Source organism: Etheostoma spectabile, chromosome 12, assembly GCF_008692095.1.
Source record: "Etheostoma spectabile isolate EspeVRDwgs_2016 chromosome 12, UIUC_Espe_1.0, whole genome shotgun sequence".
Classification (NCBI taxonomy): domain Eukaryota; kingdom Metazoa; phylum Chordata; class Actinopteri; order Perciformes; family Percidae; genus Etheostoma; species Etheostoma spectabile.
The window spans coordinates 31,676,494-31,687,631 of NC_045744.1; the positions used below are offsets into that span (position 1 = coordinate 31,676,494).

Sequence of the window (11,138 nt, forward strand, 5' to 3'; positions counted from 1 at the left end):
TCGTATGTGTCCTTATACCTGGCAAATACAGCTGATTCAGATTATTTTAAGGGACAAAAAGTTGCTTTAACCCTCATGTTGTCCTTGGGTCAAATTTGACCCTTTTTTTTGTCACAAAAAATGGGCCGTCGAAATAAGCGCGAAAATGTCAACAAAAACAACATTGAAAAAGTGACAAAAATGTCGGAAAAAGCGATAATAATTAGGGGTGATCCGAGTACCCGGCTGAAACGAGTATCCGGTACGGATAAAGCACTTAAAACAAATAGATATTTATTTTGCAACAAATCTGGTATTTAACCAAAAAGGGGCATACTCATTATTTATCCTCCTTAGGACCCCACAACAAAAGACAAGAGATGTAAAAATTTACTACAATTTACTTAATATATACACCAACTAACAATATCAAAAAAACAGGAAGGAAATGTCAAAAATAAAAATAAGATTGTTCTTACTGGAGAAATGGTACATTGTCCCGTATGTATGGGATGTAATGTGTGAAGCATAAGTTGTCGGCAATTTTAAACAATCCCTCACAAATAAAAGAATAACATTATTCATCCAGTTTTATTGGCAGAAAACCACGGATGTATAGAAAACTGAATCCTTTTGTGTCTGCCTTTTGCTTCCAGATGCAGGGGGGGTGAAGTGTGTAAACACAATCAGAGTCTTAAGGGGTAGATCTCCAAATGCCGGTTAGCAGTGACAGTCTATGGACGTGACCCCGGGGTTGTGAATTCCTTCTCTATCCCGTTGGAGTATCGTCATCACCGTACGCCGAAAAAGGTGATAAAACAGTTGTAAATGGGGGGTTGGAAGGGGGAAAGCAGGAAAAAAGTTGCAAAAAAAACCGCCAAAATTGCCAAAATATTCGGCATGAAGAGGAGTAGTTGAAACGTTGTCTATTATAACCATTATCATTTTACCATCTTAATTTTTGTTAAGTAGACAGTGCGTAGGAGGTGAAAGAAAGGGGAGTTTTCTTTTCACCTGCAACCATTGTAAATGTTTTTATCAAGGGATAATGGGACAACTATTGTCCACCCACCCCACCCCTCTAAGCCACCCACCATCCCAAGACCCACACCACACCACCAAAGCCCATGTACATACCTGGGCAACCCACCTCCATTTACCAAATTCAGACCAAACTAGAACAAAAAAACCTGTAGTCAGTAGCCAGTAGAGGGCGCCTGCACCCTTTGCTGCCATGGTTTCCACTCTCCTCCCTTACGTATTCAGATGTTAAGAATAAGGGTATGTATCAAACGGTCAAACAGTTGGGGTCATTACAAGTTCCATTCCACCATTATGAGACCATATACCAGACTGTCTGATGGGGGGCTGATCTTTAATGCAATATCTGACATGACCCTTATCAGCACATCATCCAAGTTCAAAGGACATATGTTAATCTATATCGATCTTTAAAAAACAACTAAGAGAAACATTGGGACCCTTGCAATTGTAAGAACTAATGTAATATGAACAATGGCTGCGTGGGTAAAAAACAATGAATGGTATCGGTTATATGGAAGTGCCATGGAATTTTGAAGTGACCCAAACTTTGACCGGTTAGTGTAATTTCCTATCCATTATATACACACTCCTATTACTCATTTCCCTACACCCAGCAGCTAAATGTAATATACATCAGTGATAGTGTTATAGGGATCGCTAACGTGCTCCCCGGGTCGACAGTTCGCAAGCATAGGAGCCCTAGTTGCGTTTATTCATTTTGCACTTATTTCGCCCGGTCCTTGACTGGGAGCAGACCCGAAGAAGACAATGGACCAGAAACATGGGAAAACAAAACTGTGGAGTTACGCTTGTCTGTAGCTCATGGACGCATCTGCAGTTTGTACGTTAAAAAAAAAAGAAAAAAAGAAGGACAATCTCTCACTTTGGGAGACACAGCAACGCAGTGAGACACACCGGAGAGGAGCCGCACCAACACACAGACAGATGCAAAGAGAAAAAACACAAATACACTCCAGACCCTGAAGCCACCTAGCTCTGTCGGACTTCCGACCTCTAGCTCAACCAGCACCTGAGTGTGCACCCCACGTGGTTGAGTGTAGCAGCAGCAAATCTGAAATCTTTCTAATCTGACCTGTAGCCTTGCTGCTTATCAGCCGCTCTCTCTATCCCCACTTCCTGTTATCACGATCACCGCTAATAAAAATCAACGATGTGGAGTCAGGAGAGAGGAACACGTTTTTTTATACGTGGCTGCTTTAACATGGTAAACTTGATCAGGTGAGAGAAAAGTGAATTATTTTATGTTCAGTTAAAGGACAAACTAAGGTCAATTTCAACATGTAGCCTGTTTTTTTTGTTTTTTTAGGTGTCAGTAGTGAGCAAACAAAAAAAACAATCGGGTCTGCCACCGTGTATTCTTCTGCTAGAGTTAGCACCCAACAGGCTTAACAGGGCAAGTTTTAAAGTGTTTTTAGCCTCTAAATCTGATGCTGCAGATGTGACAGAAAGGCATACAAGTTTGGTAATTCATACTCTGTGTTTCCTGTTTTCTGTGAAGTCACATAGCTGATGTCAACTTTTATGCTTTTCTGTCACAGCAGTCAGATTCCTGTGTTCCCTTGGAAGGAATCACATGCACCTGGGTAGGCCCTTATGACATTTGAACATGTTAGAAGCGTAAAAAACACGTTTAAACTTGCCCTGTTCAACCATGTTGGGTCTATAAATTGCAGAAGATACTCAGTGTGGACAGCACCAATGGTTTTGTTTGTCTCACTACTGACAGCACACACATTAAAAACAAAACAAAGCGACATGTTGAAATCAACCGTTCTCCTTTAAGAAATAAATGCAATATGTAAGGACGTAGTATTTATTTATTTTTTACTGATTTGTTCTCTTGTTTTATTTTGTTGTTGGTCTTGCGTTTCACATAGTGTGGGGGGTTGGGCTGTGCAAACTGTAATACAGTACATCACATCACACAGTAGATAAGTGTTGTGCCATGGTTCTGTGCACAAGATCATTTAAAATGTATTTAGACAGGTTGGGTACTGAACCATGAAGAGTTGATAACGTATTTGACCATGAACGTGATACTCAGTAGCTGAGGGAAATAATACAGACACACTTTACAAAACTATTCTCTTTAACAATTTGGACAAATGGCCTGGGGTCGTGTCAGAAAGCAGGTTTAGTAGACACCTCGAGTTAGTATACCCTGAGGTGAGAGGAACTCTAGGTTTCTGTTTAGAAAGGGAGGTTAATAACCTGAGAGGGGGGGGGGAAACTCAGAAAAGAGGTTACTTAACCCAGAGTCATATACTATGGTAACTGGCTTGGCGGACTACCTAGAGGCCTGGACTTACCAAGCAGATTGGAGCAACGAGGGTACCTTCAGTATCACAGCAGTGGACACTGTTACTGGGGTAAATCGTGTGGCAACTTGTGCTGAAACGAAAATACTTTTTTCTGAATTTTCTTTGAAACATGCTAAAGCCGTATTTTACCCTTGAAATTTCTATTCGGGACGTATGCTGTTTTTGTTTGGGGGACTGTGTGTTGTTGTCATTTTGAAACCCGGGTTGACAGAAACTTTGTTTGGGTTTTGTATGCCTGCTACTGGACACATCTTGTGGAGTTTGATTTCTTTGGTTTGGGGTACAGATGAATGGGGAAGGCTTGTACCTACCTCCCGTGTGTGTGTGGATAATTTTGTTGTTGCCAAAAAAAATGTTTTCCCTCCACCTCCGTGACAAAAAGACAGCACTAAGGAGCTTGCAGACTGCCATCTGTTGTCACCGGTACAATAAGAAAAGAGTTTTTTCATAGAGGACCAGATCAAATAAAATAGTTCACGTTTCCAAAAACAAAAAGATTGGAACAATGTGTCAGCATGACGTTTCAGCAGAGTCCGAGTCAAGGAGAATAAAATCAAAAGAAGTGGCTGATGTACTCCCAAAAAGAATGATGCCTTGTACTGTTTCTGCTGTGATGAAAAGTTTTCTTAGAAAGAATGCACGCCACACGCAGTCACAGGGAAATGACACGCCCCACGCAGTCACGGTGACAACAAACAGCGCCGGACACAATGTGGGGCTCTGAGGGACGCAACACGGGGAAATTAAAACGCCCATGCGGTTGACAACATGGTACGGACGGCCAAATGCGGGATCGCTAAAACAACGGACGGTTGTGGTTAGGAGAAGAAGAATGTTGTTTGTCCCATCCAGGACAAACCATCCAGATTTTGGTTTTTCAATAATACTCGCTACGTAATCGTTACTGTTATTATTAGTTTAAAATTCGGTATCACCACCAAAAAAAACGAATCAATAGATTAAATAACATCAACATTCATGAATGCCATGAGACTGGGCTGAGAATGCAGTCCTTAGCTGAACGAAACGTCCAGGACATGTTAAACAAACAGCAACGGCACTTTTGTTTAAAGAGGTGGAACTTTGGCTAAATTGATCCAGTAATGAAGCAGCATCTTGCTATGGTGCGAAGTGGAGCATGGCAGTCAGCAATGACAAATAATCCAAATTTAACTCATAACCCCATAAGCATGAAATAATCTAAGAAATGGTGGAGAGATAAAAACATCAGTGTTTCTCGATTATTTTGGACTGCAACCCTGACCTGACCTGATTTTGTCCGTTGAAAAACATCCCAGAAATTAAAGATTTCATAGACTTTCTTGTGCAGAAGAGTCAACTGGGATGTTGTCAACCCTTATTCCAAAAGGCTGGAGGAAGTAGTATCCCCTTTGAGGACTGCAGTGGACAGTCTTATGAAAACTGTGGCCAACATGAAGGGGAAGAACACTAGAACTGTTGGGGCTTGTAAATTATAGAGTGTGGTCTAGACTTACTTCATTCTACATGGTTCGACAATACAGTATTTAGGTTTGATAATAATTAATTAAATGAAGTAAGGTGCTCAGGCCAGATGCTTCACTAAAATCAAGAGCCTTTTATGTGTGCTGCAGATTTAAATGTGGTATTAGTGATGCTGCTAAAAGTTCACCAGAGGCACTGGCTATTAGGATATTTAACCCAACCCACCAAACTTGGTTATTATCTAACCCAATTATTAAAATCTTCTCAGCTTCCACATAGATTGGACCTCCTCATGAATCTGTCAGAGCCACGTTTAAAGATGCTGTGGATGGATGGAAGATTCAGGGTTAGCCAAAGAATTTGTAATCCACACAAGTTCTCAGTCCCTCCCCCATTTCTTGCTGAGCCAAATGGTTTCTTAAGCCCCTCCCCCCCCCAAGGAGAATAAATGCTGTGGCCTGAGCAGTGATTGACACGCAGTTAGACCCCTCTAGCCCTGAGTGGATGATCTGAACGTGGCGCAGTGGATTTTGCAAAGCACAACAAAGGCTGGAGGTTTTTTAAATTACTGCTCCTGTACTGGAACAAGGTCAGTTCAGCAAATGTGACAGAACGTTTGTTATAAGTCTTTTATAACCGTTTTTCATCTTTAACCCTCGTGAAAGTGACCCATTTTCGAAAATCATGTGTTGTTTTTAACTATCATTGTAATTACTCAACATAACACATTGGTTTCACACAACGCTCTTTTGATAAGTACAAATCTCTACTTTCATTAATTTGGGGGCATCTTATTACATTTTTTAGCATTGAAGAGTGTTTAAGTGTTTTCAATAGTGATATCCATCAAACATACCTTCCTAATTTTAGCCAAATCTTCCAAATTTGGTTTTCTAACTCAAACATTAGGTATAATTTCCTATAACTGATTTATTTACTTTTTTTTAAATTAATTGTAAAACTAAAGTTATTAAGTAGTGTTATGTAGTGTTGACGTCAAAAAAGTGACAAAACTATGAAAAAATGTCAAGTGTTAAAAAGAGGGAAAGAAATGTAAGAAAAAATTTAAAACTTTAATAAAAAGCGCAACAAAACACATGGGTTAGTATATGTCAGAGACCAAGGTGTGACAGCGGTCAAAAGCATTGATTGCGAGAGTAAGATGCCAAGCTTGAAAATTCTGAGAAGCTCTTCTGGAGAGAGAGAATACCTCGACCCTGGGTGGCCCAGTCTTTGGGTTAGGAGATTTGGCTCGTACCACTCAGTTATGAGCCAGATGTGGCTGTCGACCTGCTTGATAAAGCGAGAGATTCTCTCACCAAATAGAGCGACTGACTTTTCTGATGCAAAGGAGATGTGTAAGGAGATGAAGTGGAGGGCAGTGGTCAAACAAAAGCAGCTGAGAACCAGTGAAAAAGCACTTTGCTTATGAATATCAGATAGCTTTTTGGTGACACCAGGGCTGGACTGGTGATAAAAGATATTCTCAGTAAAAGTAGTAAAAAAAATCTCCACCACTGGCATATTTGTTAGATTACCTCGGGCGAGGTGGGCCACTAAATCAAACGGGAAATTCTGACGGCACGGCCCAAACCGCCATTTATCAATAACACAAACAAAATCTGTTTTTTTAAAAACCCAAATGATGCTATGTTTCTTTGTGTGGAATTCCTCATCTTTATAACGCCATTCAAGTCTACGCATTTGCAAGAGGATATTACTGCAGCCGGAGGTACAGTCCCGTCCCGTATCCCTTACGGTCTCGTCTCATGCGGAGCGCGTGCATTTATGCGGAGGCGTGTCCGCAGGCGTGTCATTGTGTATGATTGCCGTTGAACGGCATCATACAAATGAATAAATATGTTGTTTTTTAACTAAACATGGTCTAAGATAAATGCAGACTATCATATGATGTAAAAACACACTTAAAATATATGTCCGTCTTAAAATAAAAGCAGATCATAGGCAAACTAAAAAATACTTTGCCATCCAGAGTTTCTACTTTCAACAATAAAAGCTCATCTGGAATAAATACTAATATCTCTCTTTTCAAAGTAAAGATCACGTCAACTCATGCTAATGAATAAAAATATTTGGTGTGTTTTTAAATATTTAAAAATATATGTCCGTCTCTAAAAAAAATGCAGGTGATAGGCAAACTAAAAAAATTCCTTCTATAGCTGCATCTTTGAGCCAAGTGTGCAGCTATATAGAAGGAATTCTCTTCCCGACAGAGGTAAAGCATTTGGTTTTGTTAAAAAAAAAAATGTCCCATTCAATAATAAACACAAAATCAAAAGAAAGTGGAAGTGGAAGAAAAATCATGCATTCTAGCCCAAGACCGTGGCGGCAGAGATACGCAGTCGAGACGGGGCCAGAGACTCGAAGCCCGATGCCGCGGTAGTAGAAAAATAGAACCGCATTCTGCCCGGGTCCCAGAGACCCGACAGTCACTCTCGCCATGCTGATAAGCAGTTTTATTTGCAGCAATGTCCTAGGTGAAGTGTGAAAACAATATAGAATATAGGCTAGCTACAATAAAAAGTTTGGAAAGAGTTAACATGTTTATTTTGTAGTCTGTTGGTGTGTGCAGATCGTGGGACGTTATCCCTCCTCAGGAGGTCCTACCGTTAGTTGGCAGAAACGGCGTGTCGCTGATGCAGGTTCATCAGATGTGGCTTCGTTATATGGAACACACAAGTATACACATTCAGAAATGAGCAAACTACATGTAGGCTATGGCAAAAAATGTTTCTTTAACAGTTTTTTAAACAGTTTTTCAATTGTTGCAACAAATTTGGTCACGAATTTATCGGAATTTTGACCTCTCGAATTTACGTTGGACACAACCTCCGCATGAGACGAGACGTATGAGACGGGACGGATGGCATGGGACGCTCCAGGCTGCAGCCAATACCGTCTCCGCATTTGGGAGGACTTAACAGACATAAAAAAACCTGACCACTAGATGGCACTAGACAAATGCACATATGCCAATAGTGTAGGTTTAAAGCGGTTATGTGATTTCTTATGAGAACAGATGCTGAAATATAACATCATGTACTTGCAGTGTTGACTTCTCTAGCATTGTCTGACCAGCATCAGGCTGGGCTGAGTCGGACTGAATGCGTGGGAAGGGATAAAACACTGCACCCAGATGGAAACCCAAGACGGTCTTAAAATGAGCTCATTGAGAGCTGTTACTTGCAATGAGGAGATAATCACTACCAAATAGGCTATCTAACCCATTTTTAGTCAACTACCTGCAGCACTTGTTGAAGCTGATGTCGGAATAAATCCGTCATTTTGAGCACTTGGAGTGCATCCTCTAGCATCCGCTGCTTCTTCATTCTGGTGCTTTTCGGCCCCTCTTTTCCCTTTCCCATGGGTTACATTAAAACAGCAAAGAACCACGCTAATCCCGACTGTCAAAAAATTGTGCTACTTTTCCTCAAACTTTGATGCTTGTGTCTACGTATGTTTTTGGGTAATGCCATTGACGAGGGGGCGTTCATTTTCTCCCTGCATTTCTGTAAATAAACTTAATAAACGGTTCATGGATGAACACATTCACCATTCCCATGAGGCTTTGCTCCATTCTACGTTAATGTAAGAAAACAAACAAATTAAATTGTTTTATTTTATTTGTGACCATTGAAAGTTCTGAACACCTGGATAGAATAATGAATAAGATGGCTAGATGATGGGAGAGATGAATGTGCAGGGTAACCATGACTGAGATATAGAGAGTATAAATTTCGGTATACGTTATGTGAAGTAAAAGTGGGAATGTGGAGAGTACGCTATAATACTAACGTTTATAGAGCAGAGCAGGTCCTCACGGTAGTTTGGAGAATCTGTAGGCCGAGAAGGAGGAATATTTGGCGGCAGAACGGGAAAAATCCAGATTATCCTTAGTCAGAAAAGACACACTACATATTTCTCTCCAGAAAGTGTGTGTCTGTGTATTCAACCAGAAGGCTAAGGACTTATTGATGGCGTCCAGTACATCATGTCTAGGGGTGATCCGAGTACCGGCTGAAACGAGTATCGGTACGGATAAAGCACTTTTGCCGAGTACAAGTATTATACGAGTAATATGAGTCAATATCCGTGCTCGGATTGAATAAAACTCCTAACTGGCGCGCGCGTTTGTGTAATCACAGGCCCCCCGCAACAAACCCGCTGGATCAATCACACACACACAGAACATGGAGAAATGCGCTCCCTCGGCCTCCTCTCTCCTCTCTCTCCTCACTCTCTCTCTCTCTCTCGCTCCCGCTCCCTCTCCCGCTCCGTCAGGCAGGCATCGGGTCTGCGGATCGTTCCGTAACGTTTAGGGTTTCTTCAGCTTCAGGTTTGTTTTAACTTCGGTTTGTAGTACTATAGTAACCAGTAGATTTTGGTGAACGTGGGGTTTGTAGTCCTACATGAACCAGTAGATTTCTGGTGAACGTGGGGTTTGTAGTCCTTAATAGAACCAGTAGATTTCTGGTGAAAGTGGGTTTCAGACATGCGCTCTGGTTTAAATGTGCTCTTGCTGCATCGGAGATTTTTTTTTTTTCACTGTCAGCTGCCCCCGCCCCCTCTTCTCTGGTCTTCTCTCTTACTCATACACACACACACCATACACACACACACACACACACACACACTGGTGTGGAAATAAAAAAAATAAAAAAGAACAAAACACAAAAATCACACTGATCATAAAAAGTTAAAAAGAAAGTTATGTGAGTATGAAAACTCGTTCATACAGTTACTTCATAATTGCAACCGCATGTGTGTATTCATTGTGCAAACGTTCTGTATAGTTTGTTTGTTACCATGACAACAACATTGATGCTGAAGCTTGATTGCGTCATGTAATAGTTTTCAAATCAGCAATAAATATAACAATTTTGATCAATCATATCAATTGCATTCTTAAATAAACATACCGGTTAAAGCCCCGCACATTCAAGAGAACCAACCATTCCGGGTTAAATCGACCACTTCCGGTTTAGGCCCGCCCAGTCCGAGTACGGATCCGGATACAGATAATTCATGTGGTAAACAGATAGATACAGATCAGATAATGCTGTACTCGCTCATCCCTATTAATGTCCTGCCAAGAGACAGTGAGTTGTCTGAGCTTTCGGTTAAGGGAAAGGACCTGGGCAATGGGACCCTGCGATCACGGCCTGCCTAGACCCCGTCTGGTTGGACATTGGTCTAACCCTTGTGTTGCTTCCCGTCAACCATGAAAAAACCCCGTGTGGGCACTTTTTCAACATTATTATTAGGGATGAGCGAGTACAGCATTATCTGTATCTGTATCTGTATCTGTTTACCACATGATATCTGTATCCGGATCCGTACTCGGACTGGGGCGGGGCCCAAACCGGAAGTGGTCAGATTAACCCGGAAGTGGGTCTTGTTGTCTTGAAAGTGCGGGCTTTAACCGGTATGTTATTTAAGCATGCAATTGATATGAATTGATCAAAAATTGTTATATTTATTGCTGATTGGAAACTTTACATGACAGCATTGAGCTTCAGATCAATGGTGTTGTCATGGTAACAAAACAAACTATATACAGAACGTTTTGCAACAATGAATACAACACATGCGGTTGCAATTTTGAAGTAAAATGTAATGAACAAGAGTTTTCATACTCAATATAACTTTCTTTTTTTAACTTTTTATTTTTTTATGATCAGTGTGATTTTTTTTGGGTTCTTTTTTTTTAAATTTATTTCCACACCAGGTGTGTTTGTGTGTGTGTGTGAGTGTGAGTAAGAGAAGACACAGAGAGAGAAAGAGAGAGAGGGGGCGGGGGGCAGAGACGCATAAACCAAGCAGCATGTCTGAAACCCACGTTCACCAGAAATCTAATGGTTACTATGTAAGGACTACAAACCCCACGTTCACCTGAAATCTACTGGTTACTATGTAAGGACTACAAACCCCACGTTCACCAGAAATCTACTGGTTACTATGTAAGGACTACAAACCAAAGTCAAAAAACAAACTGAAGCTGAAGAACCCCTAAACGTTAACGGAACAGATCCCGCAGACCCGATTGATGACGGAGACGATCGAGAGAGAGAGAGAGAGACGAGGAGAGAGAGGAGAAGGAGAGGAGAGAGAGAGAGAGCGAGGGAGAGCATTCTCCATGTTCTGTGTGTGTGTGATTGATCCGAGCGGGTTTGTAGCGGGGGGGGCGCTGTGATTATCACAGAAACGCAGCGGCGGCCAGTTGAGGAGTTTTATTCAATCGAGCACGGATATTGAATCATTACTCGTATAAATACTTGTACTCGGCAA

At 41.2% G+C, this 11,138-nt stretch overlaps 1 long non-coding RNA gene across 1 annotated transcript in view; it reads right to left on the reverse strand.

Moving 5' to 3' along the window:
- The window catches only part of LOC116699541 (uncharacterized), a 7,056-nt gene extending 2,703 nt beyond the window's left edge, over positions 1–4,353 (reverse strand). Inside the window, exons 1-3 of the long non-coding RNA XR_004334453.1 lie at positions 4,340–4,353; positions 3,771–3,776; positions 1,988–1,994 (exon numbers count right to left, since the gene is read on the reverse strand). This is a non-coding gene — a long non-coding RNA (uncharacterized LOC116699541). The remainder of the gene's footprint in view (positions 1–1,987; positions 1,995–3,770; positions 3,777–4,339) is intronic.
- Positions 4,354–11,138: the final 6,785 nt, after the last annotated feature.